The sequence below is a fragment of the Rhinolophus sinicus genome, chromosome 16, assembly GCF_057876585.1.
Source record: "Rhinolophus sinicus isolate RSI-liver-muscle chromosome 16, RSI-T2T, whole genome shotgun sequence".
Classification (NCBI taxonomy): Eukaryota; Metazoa; Chordata; class Mammalia; order Chiroptera; family Rhinolophidae; genus Rhinolophus; species Rhinolophus sinicus.
This window is the reverse complement of record NC_142516.1, coordinates 147,722,913-147,748,280: the sequence shown is the minus strand read 5'-3', so window position 1 is coordinate 147,748,280 and position 25,368 is coordinate 147,722,913. Positions and strand designations below refer to the sequence as shown.

General features: G+C 34.2%; 1 protein-coding gene across 1 annotated transcript in view; it reads left to right on the top strand.

Moving 5' to 3' along the window:
- PCCA (propionyl-CoA carboxylase subunit alpha) overlaps positions 1-25,368 on the top strand; it is a 358,009-nt gene that overhangs the window by 70,652 nt on the left and 261,989 nt on the right. The window lies entirely within an intron of this gene.

Here is a 25,368-nt window from a genome sequence, read left to right as displayed (position 1 = left end):
GGTGATAGTAACAAGTGTCGGGAGAAGGTGGATTTGGTGGAACTATCCAATGGTCCAAATTTACCAGGTTTTATGCCTTATATTCACATTTTCCTATTTACACCCTTTTTTATTTTTTATCTTCTTGTCTGAAATTTTTGGCTGAGGTTTTGTCATTATGTAAGAAACAGATTTGCATATAATACTTACATTTAAATGTATTTGTACAATATACTGCGTTAAATTTAAGTTTTTATAGGTGAGGAGTCTCTGAACTATGATCCGTGGGCCTGTTTGTAAATGAAGTTTTATTGGCAGACAGCCATGCTCATTCATATACGTGTGGTCTGGGGCCGCTTTTGCTCTACAGCCGCAATGCTGTGTAGCTGTAGCAGAGACTGAAAGGCTTGTGAAGCCGAAAATACTTACTGTATGGCTCTTAAAGTTTGCAAACTTCTGGTATAAATGAGTATCTGAGTCCCAGAGACGTTAAATGACACGGTCAAAATATTCATTCATGCATTTTTTCATTCATTTAAAAAATGCTTATTTAGTATCTATGTTCAGGGCATTTGAGAAGTATATAAAAATGAATCAGATGTGGGTCCTGCTCATGAGAAGCTTGTAGTCATGTTGTGGAAAATAAGACAAGTACACAAATGACTTCGATTCAGGAAAGAAAATATTACGAAAGAGTTCAAATTCTCTGTAAATGAAGATAAGAAAGATGATTTCCATTAGGGGTTTCATGTTAGAGAAAAGAGTGTAGCATGTATGACTACCTTCCTTTGTCACTGATTTTCTTTCTAATCTTATTTCTTCCATTTCCTTTTATCAGCGCTGTGACTCAGCCAAGCCAGACTATATGCTATTGCCAAACATGGCTGGTTCTTTCCTATCCATGCCTTTCATCACTCTTTCCCCAGTGGGCAAACCTGTTCTCTCCTCCCACATTTCCAATTACTGTGTGTCCTTAAAGGCACTATTCTCATGTTACCTCTACTAGCACAGTTTTCCATATCCTTCGGGTGAGAAGTAATCCCTTTCCTCTGTCTTCGAGAGCATTTAATTTTTCCCCCCAGATTTCTTATTTGGTATACCACTTTCCATATTATGTTAAAATTGTTTCTGTATTTTAATGTCCTCTTGAGACAAGAGACTTGGTCTTATTAGTGTTTGTTTCCCTTTTGTTAGCTATCCTAACGATTTCTACCTAGTAAGTTTAATGAATGTTATGGAAGGATTAAATGAATGTTTTTAGATGAAGAATTATGAAATAATAACCTGCAAGAATACTTTCTGCCTATCAAAAAGGACTGTTTGTAACTAGAAAACACACAAAAATTGTGTGTTTTTGTTTACTATGAATATATTCAGCTAGTGCTTTTTTGGGGGGTGCGTCATGGCAAGATTCTTATCTGGGATATAATTTTCCCACCATTAAAGTCTTTAACCCTTGGAGTGTTCCATTTAAAATGCTCCTGTTGGAATATCTGGTTATGGATGGTAAGTTCATAAAAATAACACAGTGAAAATAAATTGTTTACAGATTTTATGTCATATAAACATTGTTTGTGTGATTGGTAACTAACCATTGAAGTTTGATAGTTATTATTCCAAACTGGATATATTCTTAGAAACCTGATTTCCAACATAGTGGTGATAGATAACCATGTTAGTGGAAACTTTTGACAAGGAACACTAGTAGAAGATGGAGTTTTTTTTTTTTTTTTAAGTTTCATATGATGCAGTTGCCTTTATTGTAATAATATATCTTTATGTTTGAAATTTAATCAAATATGGAGCTTCCCCCCACATTAATTTCTGATTGTGTTGTTTTTATTGCTGTTCAAAGACCAGCATAATATTTATTCTGTTTATAGGAAATCTATTTGTGCTTTATGTGATATATTACTGTCTTCAGTGAACAATGGTGAATAAAAATGATTTGTTGAATTTTTTTCTGAATTTATAATATATATTTGCTTTAGAAAGTATACAATAAACCAAATGTAAAAGAATGCTAAACGTTGTAAATTTCCTTCACAAGACTTTATTCTTTATGCTTAATTTACACTGAGATCAGATTACATACAATCTCTATTGTATATTATTAAGATAAACTCATATCTTGTTTGTTTTTGCTTAAATAATTCAAAAATGAACTGTTAACAAAGTTACAAATAATCCTCATAAAGAATAGCAATTTTCAGTGATTTTAATGTACCAAGCAAGCAGATTTTATTTCCAAGTTTTTTCATTCTGTATTTCCTCTCTGGACTCCTTGTATTCTGAGCAGTAAAGGAACCCTGATGAGAGGCTGTGAAGACTGTTAGAATTAAGAAAAGAAATTCTTAGAATTTATGAAAGAGCTTTGAAAGTTAAAACTACTCCTGGAAAAAGGGGATATTGGTTTAAAGGGATTTCATAATATTCCTAGTTATCTTTCTGGTTTATATATATATTTTCCATATTATATCATATTTTAGTGCAGCACAGCATTATAAGTTACAGTAATTAGTTTATGTGAAATTTTTTGTTAGACTTAATAATTTGCGTTTCGTGTTTGTGTCTTATCCATGTATTTAAAAGGTGTGTGTATATATGCATGTAGATTGTGGGTTCTATCCAGAATGCTCAGCGTTGAGGGTATAAAAAGGGAACTCTGCAGCAGAAAGCTGAGGTTTGATGAATGTATTCTTTTATCTCCTTTTGTTGGAGACTTTTAGCAAGATAAGGAATATAACTATTGTGAAAACAATAAAATGTAATTTTTTTATCCATTGGATTAAACAAAAATTAAAAAAATAGCTATAACATCCAGTGTAGGCAAGTGTACAGGTAAAGTGTCTTCTTGGGAGTGTAAATTATTTTAGCTTTTTTTGGCCAGAAATTTGTTAGTATCTATCAAAATTCAAAATGTATATATTCTTTGACTTGACAATTCCACTCTTAAGAATTTCACCGGTAAAGATATACTTTGAAAATATTCATTGTAAGGTTGTTTATAATAGCAAAATTTGGAAATAGCTCAATTTTTTCAAATGAAGAGAATGACACCTACCCTGCAGAGTTGTTATAAAGATTAGAAACAACATATATAAGGAACTTAGCACAAAGTCTGGCACTGCCTGGCAAATCACCTTAATCATTATAGGTGTTAATAATTATTAATTGAGTGGATGATTAGAGCTATTGAAGAGATTTTAGGAGTATAAGGTAGTTAAAATTAGTGTTTTGGGGAAATTTATCTGATAGTTTTCATGTATCTTTTGGGAGTTTAGATTTTTTTCCCTGTTAAGGAAATTAATAATTTGATGTAATTATACTACTAATGTGTTTCCCCGAAAATAAGACCTAGCTGGACAATCAGCTCTAGTGTGTCTGTTGGAGCAAAAATTAATATAAGACCCTGTATCATATCATATCATATCATATCATATCATATCATCATATCATATCATATCATATCATATCATATCATATCATATCATATCGTATCATACCGGGTCTTATAGTAAAATAAGATCGGGTCTTATATTAAGCATTAGAGCTGATTGTATGGCTAGGTCTTATTTTCGGGGAAACATGGTATGTACATAAGCATGATACTGTAGTTTACAGAACACTTTGACATATATGAATTCATTTCGTGCAACCATTGAAGCTGGATATTAACTCTGTTTAACAAAAAGAAAACTGAGACTCAGGTGCAGTGACTTGCCCACAATCACACTATGCTAGTAAAGTAGCAGAATCAGGACTTAACCGAGGATGGCTGACTGTAAGTACAGAGCACTTTTAAAAAATGCTATATTGGAAAAACAGCACTCAAATAGCAGCTGAATAGTGAAGACCAGATAACTGTAGGGAAGATAGCCAAAGCCCATAGAAATCTTTCCTCCCACTTTAATAGTAATATAAGCAACATAGGCAACACATGATCAGTTTGTACGAAAGTGACTGTTGTGTGGATAGAAACTATTAGGTTGGTGCAAAAGTAACTGCGGTTTTTGCAATTGCTTTTCACTTTTTAAACCGCAATTACTTTTGCACCAACCTAACAGAAGAAAGCCTTTTGCTAGGTCATTGGTCTATAGTTATGAGGTTGTAATCCATGGTGTGTCATTATAGTTGTGAAGTGGGTTTTAAGTACTTTGTAACTAATGCTAAAATTCTGAAGTTAGCAAGTTTACCAGTGATTTTATTTAACAATGTTTTTGTTTTTAGAATAGTTTAGAGTGGATTTAAAATGATTTATGTGATACTGTGTTTACTCATCTGAAAAAAAAAATTTTTTTTGAGTAGGAGAAAAGGAGAGGCTTATAACTTGCAAGCCCAGAGTTGTATATTTTATAAATGTAGGCTGTAATATGGGTAGCTCATGGAAGTATGCTTTGTGCATGACTTTTTTATGTGTGTCATAGCTTAATAAAGGTTGGGAAGTGTTACTACAATGTATTTTGTAGACAACTAGTTTGAAGTACATAAATTTTCTTAAGTACATAAATTATTAGAATTTCCATTTTGGACAGAGATCTTTGATTTTATAATTAAAAATTTTAATTTTTGAGAACCCTAAAATTTTAAGAAATTTAAGTCATGTGTGTATATTGAAAAATAAGGTTTCCTCCATTTGTGAACCTCTGACCCCAGCCCCCAGTTTAAACCCCTAGAGGCTACCATTGCTACCATTCTCTGGAGCACACGTGTGCTTACAGTTTTGTTACAGGTTTGTTATATAGGGTACTCTTATTTGCTGAACTTGGGTTTTATTTGTTTATAAGAAAATAACTTTTTTCCCTTCCCCCAAGCTCTTAAAAATAGATACGAAGTATCTACCCACAGATACACTTGTCCCTTTCTCATTTAATCTTCATGACAATCTGTGATACATTATTTTTATTCCTGATTTTATAGAACAGAACAATAAATGCCATGCCCGATGTCATATAGCTAGTAGATGAGAGTATAGAGTCCAACAAAATAACTATATGATTATAAATCCCATGTTCAGTAAATGTTCCAAACTTCTTCTAAGATGAATTGGAACTAGACTGGATTGTTAGTGGTTTTTCAAAAAAATTGATTCCTTTAGCTGGCACCTATTTTTGCTATTGCTTTTTTTATCCCCTATCGGTGTACCATTGTTAAAATCTAAAACAATTATTTCTTTTGTTTTTCTGATCTCATGATCTTGGATGCCAGTAATGTAACTGTCTTCACTTAGATTTGCTGACTTTATAAATAAAATACTTGAGTGAGCTGGTAGAGCTGTAGAATTCAGTCATTGATTGATACCTTTTACCTCTCGTAATATTCTTCTGTTGAACTAATGAAGTCTCCCTGGATATAGAGGAGAAAGTTCGGTGACTCCCTTCCTTTTGACAATACTTTTGTAATGTATTTCTAATTGTGACTCTTAAATATGTCATGTTCAAAAGAATTTATGAAAACCTATGAAAGAAAATTCGTAAAACCCTTCTAACAGAATGTCCTTTGAAATGTTTGGGGACATGTTTCTTTTCCTGCATTTTGGATTACAGTTCAATTTATAGAATATTTGTTGAAGAATTTAAAGATGACAATGAGTAGAAATGCTCTAAAGTGGAGACCTGAAAATAAAAAAATCTTCCTTTATTTTTTTTAGGGAGTCTTGTAAGGATGTAGATAAGGCAAATACATTTAGAGTTGTGTGTTTTTGGGGAGTGGTTTCAATAGGGAAGTTAAGAATCTGGGATTTCTTCCCTTTAATTGAGGTTAAAACAATTTGGATTTTAAATTTTTTTAACAGAGAATTTCTTTCCTTTTCTTTTTTAAAATTTTATTGGGGAATATTGGGGAACAGTGTGTTTCTCCAGGGCGCATCAGCTCCCATTAGCTTCAGTCTAGTTGTAGAGGGTGCAGCTCAGCTCCAAGTCCAGTCGCCGTTTTCAATCTTTAGTTGCAGGGGGTGCAGCCCACCATCCCATGCGGGAATTGAACCAGCAACCTTGTTGTTGAGAGCTCGTGCTCTAACCAACTGAGCCATCCGGCCGCCCCAATTTGGATTTTATACTCTAGTTTTCGTTCTGTCTCTTCTTACTGTCTGCTTGCAGTTATTAACAGTCTGGAATCAGAGTTAAAATTCTTACTCTGGCACTTCGTAGCTAAGTGATCTTGGACAAATTGCTTAATGTTTGACTCTAAAGACTCAAGTGTCTTGAACTTGATATGTACTTCTGATTGGATGATATGTACTTCTCCACCTGACTCTTTATATTGGAAATATGCCTCTTGTAGCTAACCTGTAGTTGGGTCATGCTTTTTTGATCATTCTGATAATCTGTATCTTTTAATTATAGTGTTTAGTCTATTGTGTTTTCATTTGCCTCTGTTTATTTTCTTTAATAATAGCTTTATTAAGATAAAATTCACATACCATAACACTCTGTTTAAAGTGTACAATTCACTGATTTTAGTATAGTTATGGAGTTGTGTAACCATCACCACTGAAATTTCAGTAAAATCTGTTAACATTTAATAAAGTGCCTGGGTTTATGTCTACCATTTTTATTGTTTGTTTTTTGGTTGTTTCCTATTTTTCTCTTCTGTTTTTCTTTCCTGTCTTCTTTGGATCACTTTAATGTTTGAAATTCCATTAAAATTTATCTGTTGTATCTATTTTTTACATTTTTTAATGTAAAAATGTGCGATTTCTAGGATTACAATATGCATCCTTAACTTTCTGTGTTCTATTTAGAGTTAATATTATACCAGTTCAAGCGAAAATGTAGAAATTTTGAAATTATCTTATCATCATTTCCTATAATATGGTTATCACATATATTTCACATGCACATCTTATAAATTCCACGGGAAAATGTCATAATTTTTGCTTTAAAATGTTTGAAGAGAGGACATTTCCTTCATTAAAGATCCAGATATTCAGTTGAAATTAAGAATGACTTTTATTTTGGTACATTTTTAGGGTACACAGAAGAATTATTGTGTTTTATTTTTATTTTTCATTATGTATGTTTTTAACTGTAAATCCTATATAACAAAATTTACTCATATCGCCATTTTTAAGTGTACAATTCAATGATATTAAGTACATTTACCTTGTGCAACAATCACTACTATTAATCTCCATATCTTTTTCATCATCCAAAACTGAAACTCTATATTCATTAAACAGTAATTCTCTAGTTCCCCCACCACTACCCCTAGTAACCTCTGTTCTTCTTTTTGTCTTTATGACTTTGTATATTCTAGGTAACTAATATAAGTAGAGTCATGCAATATTTATCCTTTTGTGTCTGGCTTATTTCACTTAGCATACTGTCCTCAAGCTTCATCCATGTTAAATCACGTGTCAGAATTTCATTGCTTTTTAAGTCTGAATTATAGTCTGGCGTATGGATGTACCACATTTTGTTTATCCATCATCTGTTGATTGTCACCCAGCTTGTAAACAAGTACGTAGATGGCTGAAATCATGCTATTCTTTTGCATCACTCAAGAGGCTTTCAGTACATACTTGTTTTCTCTTTGTTAGGTGAGAAAAGTTGCTGAATTAAAATTTGGAATTCTGGAAATAAATGTAGAAAGGGCACTTTGAGAAGCCTCCCTCTGGTTTTATGTTGTAAAGCTATTTTTAATTTATAGTAACTTTGTGGTCTCTTAAATTTCATTTTCATCCATTTATTTTTATGTAACCCCTAAACTCAGTAGGAAAGATTTTCTTTTTGTTCTAGTAAGGTAATAGATTGAGGATATTGTTGGATTAAATGAAGTTATGTTAATTATCATCGTTACATATAGTTAATGATTCTTGTTGCCCCAAATATGTTCTAAAATTAAACTTTTAAGTGCATGCTATCTAAAGTGGGCAAAGAGGCAGAAATAATGAGGTGATTGCTGGACCTTATCTAAAGATATTGTTACAAGATTCCTGAGGCACAGTATGTGATATGCTCATTTGCTAAGTAGAATATTCTTTTCTTGTCTGTGCGCACTTCCCAACATACTTATGGCATATTTATGTGCACCCCTGTGTGTGTACATGTGTGTATTTTCTTAGCTTTTTATTCAGTCCTTCACATGCTAGTTGTTGAATACAGGTGTTAAGAGAAATAAGAACATATCAATTAAAAAAATTGTGTTTTGCACTTCTTAACCATTATATTTTATTTATAAGGAAATGTTTTGATTAATAATGACAGCTTTAGAGATGCTGTTGCTGATTAAATGCACAATTTACATAAAATATGTTGGCTGTATAGATAGAATTGGTTATACATTTATATATTAGTTATAAAATCAGTATATTTCACTAAGGTAGCACACATTAGCTTGGTGTTTGATATTATTGTATACTGGCATAATATTTAGGAGGCTAACTTTGTTGCACTACTACTGGAATACAAATTTAAAATCAGTTTAAAAATAATTGTTGAATCTGGGTGATGAATAATGGAATTCATTATACCTCTCTGTCTACTTTTGATTATGTTTGAAACTTTTCATTAAAAAAATCTATTAAAGGAAATTCATTAAGCCCCGAAGAATGTTTTTCTCTATCCTATATTGTTTTGGGAGGCCAGATTATTGGAGAGCATATAATGAATTCAGGGTTAATTTGGTTGTCTTGAAGAATACATATGCATAAGGAGATTTTAGTCATTGTCTTTGAAATGTTTTCCTGTTATCAAAATGTCTGGTTTTATTCTTCTTCATTACTTATACTTGTTATTTTTATGACAAGGAGAAAGAGAACAACATTTTGTCCTTATCCTTTAATATTAACAGAACAGGCACCAAATTAAAATCAAGGTATACTATGTAAAAACATAGTATACGTTTTTTCCAGGTCATCTTGGTTTATCACATCTTGACTCAACTATGGCTGCCATAAAAGAGTTAGCAAAGAAGTACCCTTCTTGTGCCTATGAACTGGTTGTTAGATTAGAGGGAAGATATAAAAGGAAGCTCCTTCCTGGGTGATGTCAGTTACCAAAAAAAAAAAAAAAATAATCCACTGATCAAAGGGTGGATCTAGAACAGTAAGGAGTAACTTTCATTATTTCAGAGATCACATTAAAGTTTTTGTTTTATGTTCCTTGATGGCAAGCTACTTCTGCTAGGACTATCTGTTACATAGGACTGCATTTCTCAAAGAGCTTTTACCATGCTATGTTATGATGTGTGCTTTCATTAAAATCTGCAGGGCACATTTATTGCCACAAGAAATGATAACGTTTTGATTCATTTATGTTTTGCTTATAATAGAATAAGAATTTGAGAAATTAAGTTCGTCATTTGTGATATTACTGTGTTCTATCATTAATTCCCAGCCTTCACAGAATATCCGTTAACACTTGGCCCAGTTTGGAAAAATGATGTCGTATAGTAGTAAGAGCAGCTACCACTGCTGGTAAATATATTTTTTAATTGCAAGGAATTAAACAGGAGAACTCACTTGAGTTCACCTAGCAAAGGGTAGAAATTGATGTGGATTAATTTTGAATGGATTACAAAAATGGAAAAGAAACCATTATTTCATTTACATGAGAGGTTTATCTTGTACCTTCTAGCAAGTGTGGGAAGGTGCCAGACATTGTTCTAGGTACTAGATATAGTCAGTGGTGAACAGACTTAAACTCAGACTAAAATCTGAGTTTTCATGGAGTTATTTTCTAGTACAGGCAGGGAGATAACAAATGAATTAACAAAGTCAGATCCTGATGAGTGCTATAAAGGAAATACAGTGAGAGATGCCGGAGAGCGTTGGTTCCCAGTGTGTTCTGGGACACCTGGATATCTTTCAGAGACTCTGCCAAGTAAAAACTGTTTTCATAATAGTTTTTTCCCCTGTCATTCTCCCATGATTATGCAGTCGAGTTTTCCAGCGGCTACATGGTGTATGTTATCATAACAGATTAATGCAGACCAGATAGGAGAATCCAGCTGTCTTCTATTAAGCCGGATTTTAGAGATTTGCAAAAATGTAAAACATTTCCACTTGTACTAATTTGTTATAAAACTGTTAATTCTAATTAACTTTAAATAGGTTTATTCTTTTATAATTAAATGGTTTTAAATGTCTTCATTTTAATGCTGTAAATATTGATAGATATAACAAGCAAAAGCTCTTTGAGATGATCAAATTTTTAAAACTCTCAAGCAGTTCTGAGCCTAAAACGTTTGAGAAACACTGCCAGAAGGTGAATGGATGGCCTCTTTAGATACAGTGGTACAAAAAATTCTTTCTGAGAGGGTGACCGTTAAGCTGAGATTTCCTAAGAGAAGTGCGTTCTAGGCAGAAAGAGCAAGATTTCTGACTACACTTCCCCAGCCAGCTTACACATTGTCTGGACTTCATTACTTTCATGTCAAGTCAAGACTGTTACTTATTCATCTCTGAATTCCTGTTGTTTACCATCTTACTAGTCATTAATAATTCTTTGCCAATTTTAATGCAATTGCTTATATACATTTCCAAACATGAGACAAACTTCTGGAAGGAAGCTTAATCTCTTTGCTATTCATACCAAGCTAATTTGAAATATATTTTTATTACTTAAAAAAATTAACAAATATTTGTTAGGATCTATTATTTCCTATTCTTTTTGCATGAAAAATCATATATCAGATTTCTATATATATGGATTTTAGTATAAAATGGTTTTGTCTTCCATACCTATTAATGGTGAATTTGTTTTGCAGTTTTTATGCTTTGGAGTTTTAATTTTGGCCTATATTAGTGTAGTGTATAAAGGCTCCGGTTTTTATTATCATTCCTGCTATTATCACCTTTATCACACCATTTAGAAGCAAAAGCAGTTTTAAAAGTGAATAGTAGAGAAAAAAGGAAATAATGAGTGTAGATAAAATAAGGGTACAAGCAACAAGGTCGATAATGACCATGATATGAATGGATGAGATTTTTACCCTTAGCAAATCATTACTTTTTTTTGAGTTTGTACTGTGTGCCAGGCACTATTCTAAGCACTCTATGTATATTAACTCATTTACTTTTCATAGTAGACCTACAAGTGGCTAGTACTATCTTCACTTTATAGGTGTAAGAAGCAAAAGGAAGTTGGGTTTAAGCAAGTTGTTCAAGGTCACACAGCTATTAGTGACAGCGCAAGGATTTGAACCCAGGCATTGCCTACACTATTAACTTCTGGGGCAATGTGACCTCTGAAGAAGAGATTGTACAATTTGTTGTAGAGCAAAACAAAATAAAACCTTAAAATGTTTTCAACTCTTTTTTTTCCTCACCCATCGTTATTTTTTCCCTGTAAGACTATAATTTTATAATTTGTTACAATTTTATAATTATAATTTGTTAAGCCTATTAGTGTCTCTAGCTTGTAGAACTTTTCCAGACCCAAAGGGACTATATTATAAAGAGATTAAAACCAGCAATGGGGATGAACTATAGATATTGAAAGATAATAAATAAGGAATAAGAAGAGAGAAGATAAAACAGTTCTCTCTGAGGTGCCAAAAAGCAACCAATAACACAGAAACATATATCCTCTAGAAGGCAGAGAAAGGTTTCTATCATCTGAGGAAATTACCTGGATAAGTACATTTTCTTCAACGTAAAAGAAAGTCAAATCTCCGGCTTTGTATAGCAGGTATACTTTTGAATGAAAGAAGACTTTGTTAAATGGGTCTTTGATAGGGGAAGGATGAGGACTTGGATTCCTGGTGAACTGATGATTCTCTTGTTTGGGGATTTTCAAATATTATAATTTGTTAAGCCTCTTGGTATTTCTAGCTTGTATAACATTTCCAGTCCCAAAGGGACTATATTATAAAGAATCACCTGTAAAATTATATTTTCACATGTGCTTTTTTCTTTCAATCTGTATATATCTTACGTGTCATCTCTAACTTACAGATTAAGAAACTGAATCAGAAATATAATGATTTTCCTAATCACATACTAATAGGTAATCAGTTCTTTTGACTGAAGTCTATTTTTTCAGGCCCTGAGGGTTCTAAAAAGCTCGAGTTTAGTTGTGCACTATTATATGGAAAATTTAAGTTTAACCAGAAACCACAAAGAGAAAAAAATAATCATTCTTTAAATATTTTTAAGATTTTAATATTATGATTAATTTTTTATGGGCTTTAAGAATCTGCAGTGCTTTTTAGGTCATCAGAGAAAGATAAAATTATAATCAAATGTTAATATTATGAGTGCTTACTGGTATAGTATAATAAATTAACATTAATACCGTCATTCATTCTAGTGACACATTTATTTAGAAATTTTCATTTAACATTTATTTATTTTAATTATGAAAATAAGTTTAACAGTTAATAGGTATTTGATGTCTGTTCACATTTCAGTTTTGATTTTTCCACTGGATATTGTACATTGGATTATGGTCTATTATATAGTCTATTATAGAATAAACTGTATTTTGTGCTTCAGTAAATGAGCCCCTCCTCATATAAACCAAATATTTTGTTTATTTTGAGATGTAAATCATCAGTTTATATGATTTATAATTTTTTCTTGACAAGGTTCTAAAGTTTTCAGATTCTTGCCAGGTCCCTGGTGAGCTTTAGATCACTGAGTCTAGAATATTTTGACTGAATGAATAAATCAGTAGATTAGTCCCTTGTTGATTATTTTTTTTTTTACAACCAAAGCCTACCACTTTTACAATAATGTTTTGCACAATATTTTTCGTCAACGAAGTGTAAAAATTTCATGTTTGTCTTAGCTTTTCAGTCTATGAAGTATTAATGTGGTGACAGGCCTGCTCTGTTACTGTTTTGCAGCGAGCTCTTTTGATTGATGTTGAATTGTGGCTTCCCGTGCACACAGGGTTAAGTAAAAAGGTTGCAGTCATCTAGCAAGCATTTTTCCTTTAATGTGCTCATTAGTGGTGGCAAGTCCAGGTTTCAGCACATGTCAGTAATTTACATTTCATTGCTGAGTGGCTGCCCTTGTTCAAGAGTTGTTTCTAAGCCTGATGAATATATATTGGGAATAAACAGAGTAGATGAATTGAAAGCCAAATACCCTGCCAGGCCTTTCAGTTGGATCTGAAGCTTCCAGTGGATCTCTGATTAGCAATGCATGAAGCAGAATGAACATGCAAAGATGAGGCCTACAAAAGTTGTCACAGGTAGGCTATCCCCTTTAATCCCCTTTTTGTGACCACCTTTACATTTCATCCTTATCAAATTCTCCTTTCACGGCAGCCTTTCTGTTAAAGTGCAAATACTCTGTTAGACCTACTAGGAAGTGAACAATAGAGGATCAACCTGGTTCCTTCACACCCTTCTAACTATTAAGCCAAGTCTGATTGTTATGCACTGAGTCGACTGAAGCAAAGGGCTTGATAGGCCTTACGGCTCCTAGGGACCTCATTATTGCGATTGGGATCTCTGTGGTGATTCCTTCTGGGATTCCGTTTGCCCTCTTTGCCTGATTGGTACCAGCTTGTTCTGGCTTTTGAAAGCTTGTGTAGATCATTAAAGGGTAATCTGTGGAGGCTGTGGTCAGTGTTGCTGGACATAGGGACAGCGCTCACATTGTCTTTGAAATTGAGGTGTTTGGGAAAATTCCCAAGTTTTTTTTTTTTTTTTTTTAGAAAAACTAGATATATTATAATGAAACATTTTTAGAACTCGGGATTTTATTCTAAGTTACGTCATGCATAGATGGAGTAGCATTAGGAAACACTAGCCTAGCTATCTTTGGAAGATTAAAAATGTAATTCTTTATACATTTTAAATTTATTTCCATATAGATGGAAAATTGGGTTTATTGCAAGAAAGTATTAATACTGCAAGTTGTGTTTGGATGATCTTCTGTTGTCTATTTTTGGTTTTAAAACATTGAATTTAAGAAGTTTTGTTCGGAATTCATGTTTAGAATCAAGAGTGAATTTATGCCTAACAATATGGTATTAAAAGACATTGTAAAATATCAGTACTCAAATCAGATTATTTTATGATAAATTCAGTTGGATATGATTTAGCTCATGGGTCATTTAAACAGGAAGGCATGTTAAGCACATTTTAAGTCGTTATATTAATTTTTTGTTAGCTGGAGTTTTAATAGAGAAGAAACGTGGAGCAGCGTCATCTTTGGAAATTATTTTATGTGCATGAAGATAAAGATATGAATCTTGAGAATAATAGTTTAGTAATGTTCTGATCAGTATTTGTAGCCTTTGCAAAAATGTAATAATAAACTTACCTTCTAGATGACTACTTGAAACTATTCCTTTTGGATGCTTGCCAGATAAAAGCCTCATGGGATTAAGTTCTGGAAAATCACTTGCAAATTTGTGGGGGGATATCAGTGACTTTGAATATTTAACTGTCCAAACTGTCATCTACATACATTCTGTCTCTGCATTGGGTAAAAAAATGAGAAGTTTGTCATCCAGTTAGAATTAAAGGTGACATCTGCTTTTAATTGGTGTTTTATTTTCTTCCAAGTCAGTAAAAATTCAGTAAGACATGAATTATCAAATTTTGCAATGCTAAGCAACTTGTCAAGTGACAGTAAGCACTACCTTGAGCCCTTGTACAGATGGGAAGTGTTAAAATGTTGATTAATTGTCCAGAGTTCTGATTATGGTTTTAGAAGGCTAAAGCTTCTGTAACCATTGCCAGCTTTCTAGTGTCAGATAGTATCCATTTGTTAATTTTGTAGGCTCTTTTCAATTACTGGCAAATTACCTCTTGTATAATGAGAATTTAACTAGTATTAGTGATACTTGGTCTGGTAGACTGAGGATCAGATAAGGCAATGGAGAATTCTTCTGTTTGTCAAGTCTATTTTTTAGTAAACATCTTAAATTCTTTTTAATAGAAAGATTGAAAAAAATCTAAAAGTGAGTTTTAAATGGTATTTTCTTATATGTACTCATGATGTGTTGAGAAGAGAGTATCTGTTTGAATCTTGGCAAAGGAAGCCTTGCATGGGTTCCCTGTTGAAAAAGAAAATTGATGTTTTGTTTTTTGTTTTCACCATTTCCAAACCATTTTAACGTATAAAACATAAAGATAAAGAAATCGGTTTCTTCAAGAAGAACATGTAAAAATAACTCAAGGCTTCAAAAGTTTCTCAGAACTAAAAAAGACCAAAGAAAATATTCCCATCATGCTAAGTACAGTTTACTTTTCTAGTTACTGAAAATTTCTGCATGGTACCAAGTAGTCTCTTTATAGAAAGTGTGCCTTTCAAAATTCAACTGTGAAGATATTCCTTTTTTTTTTTTTTTTTTTTTTGCTAATTGTTAATCTGAAAGTGGAGTTTCTCCTTTTCCTGTTTGAATAGATCTGTATATTGGAGGTAGAATTCTGTTTTAAAAGTGGTTAGGACTTGTGGCAACATTTCTCAGATTAGTTTCTTAATAGGACTAGACTTTAGTTTAATTCAGGTTTTCTTTTTTGTTGCCCACTTATGAATATCTGATAAATGTTTTATGTACTAGTTTATTTTTGCTACCAGAAAATCATTGGGTTATTTAATTTGATTCAGAAAGTCTGTCCTGTTCAGTTACATGGATGTTGTGTAGATTTATTTCAACTTAAAAACTAGAGAAGATGCTTATGTAAATTAACTTAATAGTTTTACATATTGTTGATAAGTAGCATCTTAAACCCAAAGGCCCACTTTAGCAGTTCTCATACATTTTTAGAAAATAGTTCAAAAATAGAAACCTTAGATCCTCTAGCTAAATAAACTATACAAAACATAGTCATTTTGATGCCTGATAACTTCAGGGTTCATTGCCCCTGTACATTTTTCAAATTATTTGCTTCTCAATACATAAGGCTTTAATTTACCTCCTACTGACAAACCCCAAATGGGTTTTTAAGAATTTTGAAAGTGGACTGCTATAGTAGTTGTGCTTCAGTGCTGGCTTTGATTGCTGACAGAATTTCCTAAGACACCCCAAATTTAGAAGGATGGGAGGTTCAAGCAGCATATTTTGGGCAAATGCTAAAGTGTTTTTTTCCCCCCAAGATACAGATTTACTGTTCTATAATATTTTTCTTTCCTTAAATCCTGTTTTAATGCCTGTTTATTAAAAAAATAATAATTTAGACAAAGATTTAACCACATTTTTTCACTGTTTTTGTTTGTTTGTATGGTCTTCTTTTAGTTTGAATTTTACATAATAATAAAGTTAAATATTTGTACCTTGAAGAATCCTAAAGCATAATTATTGCTTTCATAAATAAGTTTGATATTATTAGTAAGTATAATTTATATACTGATGAAGAATACCTTAAACCTGTGTTCTCTTAGAGGTGCTCAAAGTGACTTTCATGTCATTTATTTATACTTGTTGAGTTTTTAAGGAGTAGGGAAAACAGTTGAGACCTGTATTTTACTGGAAAGAAGACTGATGCTTACAGCTAACATTTGAATTGGGATAATGATTTACTTTTTTGGCCCTAAGTACTCTCATGATCTTTTAGGAAACAGATTGTGGTAGACCTGACTTGTTAATCATTTCTGTATTTTCAGCTCAGTTTGGTCACTAATACTTGTTATATTGTTTCTCTTTGCCTCTTTGCATGTAGTTCACTGTTGTTTAAATTACCCAGCGTTCTTTATCATGTGATCCTGTCACTCTATTGACAATTGATTGGATCAGGGATTAGTGTCTGACCCAAAGGCAATCATCTATAGAAGGGTCATGGCCCACGGTATGTGGGTGGGGTAGGTGTGGATGTGTGTGATGGGGGTTTTGGGTAGTGGTGGTGTGCAGAGAAGGTTGTGACATTTGAACTGAAATAACTGAAAGATGAGAAGGAGCAGTGAGCATGTGCAACTCTGGGGTAAACCCTCTCCAGGCAGAGGGACTAGCAGGTGTAAATGTTCTGAGGCAGGAATGAGATTAGCATATTGGACTGAGAGAAAGAAGCTGGTGTGGCAGGAAAGTAATGAATGAGGAAGCATATGGTAGAGGATGGCGTTGGAAAAGTAGGCTCAGGGTTACTGAAAGAAGATGGGATTGTAATCTAAGCAGCTTTGGAGAACTGTTGGGAATTTGAAGCATGTAGTGACATAATGTGATGTACTTTATTACTATAACAAGAATACATATCAGACTGAAGAATTATGTGATTAAAAGTAGTGAATGATAATAGAAGTAGAAAAATTTAAACTATATACTAAATATGACAAGAAACTGTGCCCTAGCAGAAGAGAAGTTGAAGTCTCATGCTGGTCCACCTATGAAGTCCTCACTCCTTAATTTTGTCCTCCTGTTCTTAGGATGCCTCTCTCTGTGAAAGCAAAGCTATCTTCCAATTTATACTTAGCAACTCATCTACTTTGCAGTCTACCCCACCCTTACCTTTAGAGGTAATACCAAGAATCATTCCCCTTCTCACAATGGTTTATGTCCCTAAATCTGGATTATTCATTCTTGAAACACACTTGACTAAGACAGCCCACGGGAACCTTTGACCCTTCAAGTCCTAAGAACATCTAAGGGATAGGTGTGGATACAAAGGGAATAAATGCTGTTCCAGTTTAAGGTGCCTATTATAAATTTTGTCTCCTACGGTATCTTCCCACCAGTGGTAATTACTGATACACTTCCTTACCTTTCTGTCTGGCTAGCAGGCGATGGTTACACCAGACAAGTATGCTTAAATGAATGCTTGTGTGTGGTAGGCGTGCTCGTATTATATTCCAGTGCACAGTTTGCCTCTCCAACATCATTTCCACCACGAATGATTTGTTTATCCCATTATGATCATTTTATCTTCGTTGCCATTTATTGATTTGGGGGTAAATCAATGAAGGCTTAAGCCAGTTTGGGCCATTGAAACATGATGAGAGGCTTTCTTTGGGATTCCTGGGAAAGAAACTTTCTCATTCTTAAGAGAGACAGGCATTAGTGCTTAAGCTTTTTCTTTCCCTCCCTCCCCTCATGCCTTTGGTGAATGAGAAGGCTTGGTGCTGCTGGCAGTTATGTTGTGAGCATGTGGATAACTATCCTAACGACAGAGCTGAGTTACAGGATGGGGCAGACCTGAGAGAATGGCAGAGAAATCCAAAATTGGGAGAGACTGAAGAATTTCTGTCTAAAAGTGTTGATTGGGTATATGTTGGTGGAGGGGAAAGTAGGGATGTGTAATGGGTTAGTAACATTTTGTACTCATAAGAGAGTTATAAATGGCCTCGTGGGGAAGTCAGATGGTGAAATGATTACTTTTGATGAAGGAGTATCTAGAAAACTCTTAGGCTTTGAGGATTTGATACCCTCAATTCTCTCTTAAGTAGGCATTTATAAATATAAAATCGCTTCTAAGCGATTAAATATAAAATCGCTTCTAAGCGATTAAATATAAATCGCTTCTTAGTCATCTCTGCAAGATGGCTGTTTAGCTGTTCCTCATACTTATGACTAGAATTTCAAACCTTTTTTAGGCCTGCTGCAGCCCGCGCAGCCAGGAGGGCTCAGCCTGAGGGGGAAGGGCGAGGAGATTGAGAAGAGACAGGAAAGCTGGGATCGGGAGGTCCACCGTCCACGGATGGTGGAGCAGTGGTGCAGTCTTTATTTCACACACAGTTTTTATACAGCCTTAGAATAATTGTCTATACAAACAAGTATTAGCAGAACAAGCAGGTATTATTAGAACATTTTGTTTTGTGTATTAGCCAGTTTGTATGTCTGTGGCTACATTAGTGTTATCTTGTTCTTCCTGGGAAGATTGCTGAGGCGAGGCTTCCCATGGGAATGACCTTGCAGGCAGCAAGGCCCTTGTCAGCTCACAGCCCGCTCCCCACAAGGGCAGCGTTTGGCAAGCTTTTTTTGTTAAGGGCCAGGTAATAAACATTTCAAACTTTGCGGGCCACATTATTCAACTCAGTTGTAACTACATAACAGTGCAGTTGTAGTGTGAAAATAGCCCTAGACTATAAATGAAGGAGCATGGCTGTGTTCTAATAAAACTTTATTTGTGGGCACTAAAATTAGAATTTTATATAATTTTTAACATGTCATGAAATACTATTTTTTTCAACTATTAAAAACGTTGGAGAGAAATGGACTATTTTATGGCCTGAGTATAGTGTTTGAAACAGCTGCATATCTGTACAAATATATTTAGTCTAATACACATTTACTATCTTGTTCATAAGGACAGATGTAGTTAGGGCTACTAAAAGAGACTTTGGGTGACGTGAATAAAAAAGCACATGGTACAGTTATTTCTGCTAACGGATGGGGAGTGTATAGTAATGTGGAAAATAAAATACAGGGATAATATACAAGTAATATGAGAATGTGTTGTATAATTTAAATGTATAGGGCCTACTAATTATATTTACCAACATTAGATTTACATTCTGTTTGGTGCATGTCAATCGAGAATGTGGACAATGAATTCAGAAATGTCCACATTTCTGAATTCAGGAATTATTTTTAAAATTTAAAATTTTCTATGGGTAATTGAGAGTTAATTACATTGAAAAAATATATGTAAAGTATATTAACTTATGTAAACAATGTTAGATTTGTAAAATTTCTGGTTTTCCCAAAAGATTTGAGTTATGCTCTAGAAGAGGCAAGGAATTCATTTGTCCAACCCCAAATATAGTGGTTCAGAATTTGGCAGCCTAATGGATACAGAGTTGAAGGTTTAAAACAACGAGGTTTAAAAATACTCCGTTCTCTGGGTGTTTAGCAAACTAATACTTGTCTATTGTTCATGTTTAAATTTATGGATTTAGGTATTATCTTTTGTGATGAAAAAATAGGAGACAGGTAAACATGTAAGATGTCTTATCGTAATGAGATTGGCATAGGAAGAAGGAATTCTTGGAAATAAAAGTAATGGGACATGCGAAATAAATGCGAGAAGAAGTTTTTAGGCAGATACAGAAATTAGTGCCTTTTTCAGTCTGCCCATTTTCATAAAGCTTTCATAAGGTGGGCATAATGTATGTACTCTCTGGTTGACCTATGGCATCCTCCCAAGTTCTTGCAATAGAAACTTAAATTATTTTAAAGAACTTTTTTCTATTTTATTTAGAAATTTATAGATGAGTCAGTTTAAAACAGTTATTTTGCAAATCTATCTTGACCCTTTAACAGTATCGACAATGATTATAATTTTTTCTTGTTTCACAATACTGTAAGATTCTAATTTTAAATCCATAAAATTACACCTTTTCAGCCTAAGATCATTCCTGTGCTTGTCTCTCATCAAAAAAAAACTTGAAATCAATTTACTTGTTATTAATTTGAAAATTCTCTGCTAGATTGGACAACCATATTGGAAAAGGACTGAATTTCTTTAGGGCGTTGTTACAGGTAACCTAAAAAAGGTAGAAGAATATATTTCTAATTGGTTTCATTTCATGAGGTGTTGGCCTTTATTTCTAAGTTGGTCTTAGCTAGAGTCTTATGATAATTGAATATTGCTCATGGCTGATTAATATTATATCATTAGATCACTGTTTTCTGGTTATATGATGGGTGGGCCTCAGTGTACTGTGAAAATGCCTTGGCATGTCATCCTAGATCATGGATTTCATCTCTGATGGCTGTTGATATGTTCCGATGACATTTAATATTCTCTCTATTCAACTTTGAGCATGGATATTGAAGCTAAAAATTTTAAATGTCTTGAAGTTTATTTGTAATTAAATAGCATTGTTAAGTTAGAATTGAAGTTTTTGGTCAAGTAGAGTAACTACAGTGTCAAAATTGAACTTTAAAAAAAAATTTTTTTTTTTTACTTAGACGTTTATCATTTACATCCCTCACACTGTGTGAACCTCCGTCCCCCCATCCACTATCCCTCTGACATCGCACACAGCCATTACATATCCTCTGTCTCTATTCCTAATGCTGTACTCTGCTTCTTGTAAGTATATACATACATATATATACATATACATACATATATATATATATATATATATATATATATATATATATATATATATATATATATAAAATTACATTTGGCATTCATTATTGTTCAGCTTTAGCTTCAGGTGTACCGTGCAGTGATCAGGCATCTACATCATCCTTGAGGTGGTCTCCTAAATGGGACAAATGTCCATCGGATACCCTACAAAATCTTTACAACATTATTGATTACGTTCTCCAAATTAATTTTCAAAACCCTGTGGCCATCTTGTGGTTACTGACTGTTTTCTAATCCCCTCACCTTCCCCCTTATCCTCACCCCCCTCCCATCTAGCAACCCTCAGTTTTTCCTGTATGTCTCCAAAACTGTTTCTGATTAGTTCATTCACTTATTCTTTTCTTTAGATTCCACATATAAGTGAGATCATATGGTATTTGTCTTTCTCTGTCTGACTTATTTCACTTAACATAATGTTCTCTAGGTCCATCCATGTTGTTGCAAATGGTAAGATTTCTTTCTTCTTTATGGCTGTGTAATACTCCATTATATAAATGTACCGCAGTTTCTTAATCCAGTCATCTACCGATGGGCATTTTGGTAGTTTCCATGTCTTGGCTATTGTGTATAATGCTGCAATAAACATAGGAGTGCATAAAGTTTTTTGAATTAGAGGTTTGGATTTCTCTGGATAGATACCTAGGAGTAGAATTGCTGGGTCATAAGGTAGTTCCATTTTCAGATTTTTAAGATACCTCCATACTGTTTTCCATAGTGGCTGCACCAATCTGCAATCCCACCAACAATGCACAAGCGTTCCCTTTTCTCCACATCCACGCCAGCACTTGTTGTTTGTTGATTTATTGATGATAGCCATTTTGACTTGGGTGAGGTGGTATCTCATTGTGGTTTTTATTTGCATTTCTCTGATGGTTAGTGAGGTTGAGCATTTCTTCATATGTCTGTTTGCCATCTGTATGTCCTTTTTAGAAAAATGTCTCTTCATGTCCTCTGCCCATTTTTTAATTGGGTTGTTTGTTTTTTTGGAGTTGAGTTGAGTGAGTTTTTTTAATAAATTTGTGATATTAATCCCTTATCAGATATATCATTGGCAAATATCTTTTCCCCTTCAGTAGGGTCCCTTTTTGTTTTATTGATGGTTTTCTTTGCTGTGAAAATCTTTTTAGTTTGATGTAATCCCACATGTTTATTTTTTCTCTCACTTCCCTCGCACGAGGGGATATATCAGTAAAGATCTTACTCTGGGTAATGTCTGTGAAGTTTCTTCCTATATTTTCTTCTAGGAATTCTATGGTTTCAGATCTTACATTTAAGTCTTGAAGCCATTTTGAATTTATTTTTGTATATGGTGTAAGGAGTTTGTCCAGCTTCATTTTTTTGGCATGTGTCTGTCCAGGTTTCCCAGCACCATTTATTGAATAGACTGTCTTTACCCCACCATACATTCTTGCTTCCATTGTCATAGATTAAATGGCCATATAGGCATGGATTTATTTCTGGACTCTCTATTCTGTTCCATTGATCTATGTGTCTGTTTTTATGCTAGTACTATGCTGTTTTGATTACTGTAGCCTTGTAGTATAATTTGATGTCAGGTATCGTGATACCTCCCACTTTGTTCTTATTTCTCAAGATTGCTGAGGCTATCTGTAGTCTTTCATGGTCCCATATAAATTTTAGGATTATATGTTCTATTTCTATGAAAAACGTTGTTGGTAGTTTGATAGGAATTGCGTTGAATATGTATATTGCCTTAGGCAGTATGGACATTTTAACTATATTAATTCTTCGTATCCATGAACATGGTATGTGTTTCCATCTATTTGTATCTTCTTTCATTTCTTTCTTCAGTGTCTTATAATTTTCTGAGTACAGATTTTTTACTTCTTTCGTTAAATTTATTCCCAGATATCAAAATTGAACTTTTAAAAAGGAAACATATTCTAAACCACAGTGATTTGTAACATCAGCAATAGTACTCCAAAACACCTCTTTTTTTGTTTTGTTTTGGAAGTGTATATTTAAGGTAATAATAACATGAGTATACTATTTAAAATCTGTCAGAAGTACTTTGCAGCACATGGCAGTAGTGATAATACAGGTGAATGTGATATAGGCTTTTTAAGGTTTCAAGTGCAGAGTAGTTTATCACTAGAAGTTGTATTTATTATTGGTTTGGTGTCTGCTTTGCTGGAAACATTTTCAGGTCCATGTAAGAATGTCTCCCATAGAAGTTGCATTCTGGTCGTCCTGCTGACAAGTCACTTATGTGCAAAATGAAACTTATCCTTGTAATCAAATCTGCTTTTTGGTTCCCTGTTTCAATGAAGTTTTCTGGTCTGCAAACTTATAGTTATCTTTGACTGCAGTCTTCCCTTGCACTTCCTAATTTAGTCATTCTCCCTAAATCTATCAGTATGTCTATTATTAGTATTACTGCAGCTTTTATCACCACTTTTCTCTCTACTAAATTCCCACTGCTGTTGTGTTAGTTCCTCACTTACTCTTTTCCATCCGGACCACTGACCTCCCTCTGTCTTTCCTCCTTGGAGCCATCTCACTACTGCTGCTAGCCTGATCTTCCTGAAGTGGTTCAGAATTCCTCAGTGACTCACTAGAGCCTGTATTCCTCAAGCTGGCATTCGCAATAACTTCATTCTGTCTGTCTTCCAACACTATCTGTGCTTACCACTCTAATTTCTGTTGTCAGAGGATACTGGGTTGCTGTACAGTTATCTCTCAGTATCCATGGTGGGTTGGTTCCAGGATGACCCGCTCCAGTTCCCAAATCCGAGGAAGCTAAGGTCCCTTATGTAAAATGGCGTAGTATTTGCATATATGCTACAGCAGGGTATGCCTGCACAACACTTAATTTGTGTAGATTCATATAGTACTCAGGATGCGATAAATTCAAGTTTTGCTTTTTGGAACTTTCTGGGCTTTTTAAAAAAATATTTTTGATCGAAGGTTGGTTGAATCGGCAGATGTAAAACCTTCAGATACAGAGGGCCAACTATATTGTGGTGGGCATTTAAAATTTTGTCTGTGCAACATCTTTCCTTCTTTGAGAACAGTGTCCTGCCGCTTTTTGGAAGTGCTCTTGCTTCTAGTTTAGCCATGTGATGGAAGGGCAAGCACGTATGCAAGCAAACAGGGTTTTAGGCTGAGAGGAAGTAGCCGTTGAGAGGAAGAGAGGAAAGGTGTGAGGAAGAGGTCAGTTGAGACTCTTCAGGAAGAGTCTGATTTAGTTGTGGCTACGGGGCCAACAGTGCATCAGCATCTCAGGACGCATTAAACAGCTACATGCGGGAAGGCGGGAGGGGAGTGTAACTGTGACTTCTAAATTCCTTCACACTTATGTAGCGGTTTACTATGGGTCCCCTCTGTCCTAGGTGCTTTACATATATTAATTCATTTAATCCTCACAGATACAGAAACTGAGGCACAGTTGTTAAGTAACTTGTCCAAGGCCAACCATGGAGTTTATGGTAGAACTGGAGTTGTTCAAGCAGGCTCCTGCTGTTAACCATTACACTCTACTTCTAACTACTGCCTTTCTTTTATTCACAAATATAATTAAAAACCCTGCCTGACCATTGTTTTGTATGATTCAAGTGGCCTGGGAGATAATGGGCGTATAGATGCTATCTGTCATAACTTCAAAACTTTAAAAGGTATGTGTAAGGGTGGTGATAGCATACATTTGAAGGGAGTCATACTGGCTAATGCAACATTTTAAGAATATTATTCTGCTGAGATTAATGTTTTACGCTTATTGGGTAGTTGATGAAAATGAAACTTAGTCTTCTATATACCATGTCAATTTTTTCCCTCATCAGTTACCAGGCTTGACTTCAACGAAGGGAGAAGATTGCATTCTCAAGTCTCATTTACCTAGCAGGTTAGGAAGACCGTGGTTGGGCTTTCTGAGAGAGACAGAAATATCAAGTGATCTGAGCATGTGAAAATCATAGCAGTATTTAATATGAACTGAAGAGAAAAACTATCTGATGCAAAGGGGGGGGGATTTTTATCTGGAGAATCCCTTTGTCTTATCCGTGTAGGTGATGATTGAAGCATTGACACTTCACGTATAGAGGTATCATTCTAAGAAGCTTATGCTGAGTTGGCTAACAAGGTTTCCATTCATACATGCTTTATTCCAATTACCATTATCAGTTTCCTAAAGTGCTCTATACTTGCTCTATCACAATACCCATGCATTACTGTGGTTTCAATTGCTTGTTGTGTTTGTATTGTCTTCCTAGTTGGTTTGTCCACTAAGAGGAGGCAGTGTACCTCTGTCTTGTCCATCGTATCCCTAGATGTAGGCAGTGCCTGACACTGAGGGGGTACTTGGCAGCATTTGTAGAGTGAATGCATGACATTTAGTGTTGAGTAGGATACTGAGGAAGTCTAATTGAGATCTGGTTGTTTTAGGGTTTAAGAGAAAGAGAGGAGACCCTTTTGAATGATCACTGGCCGTGTGTA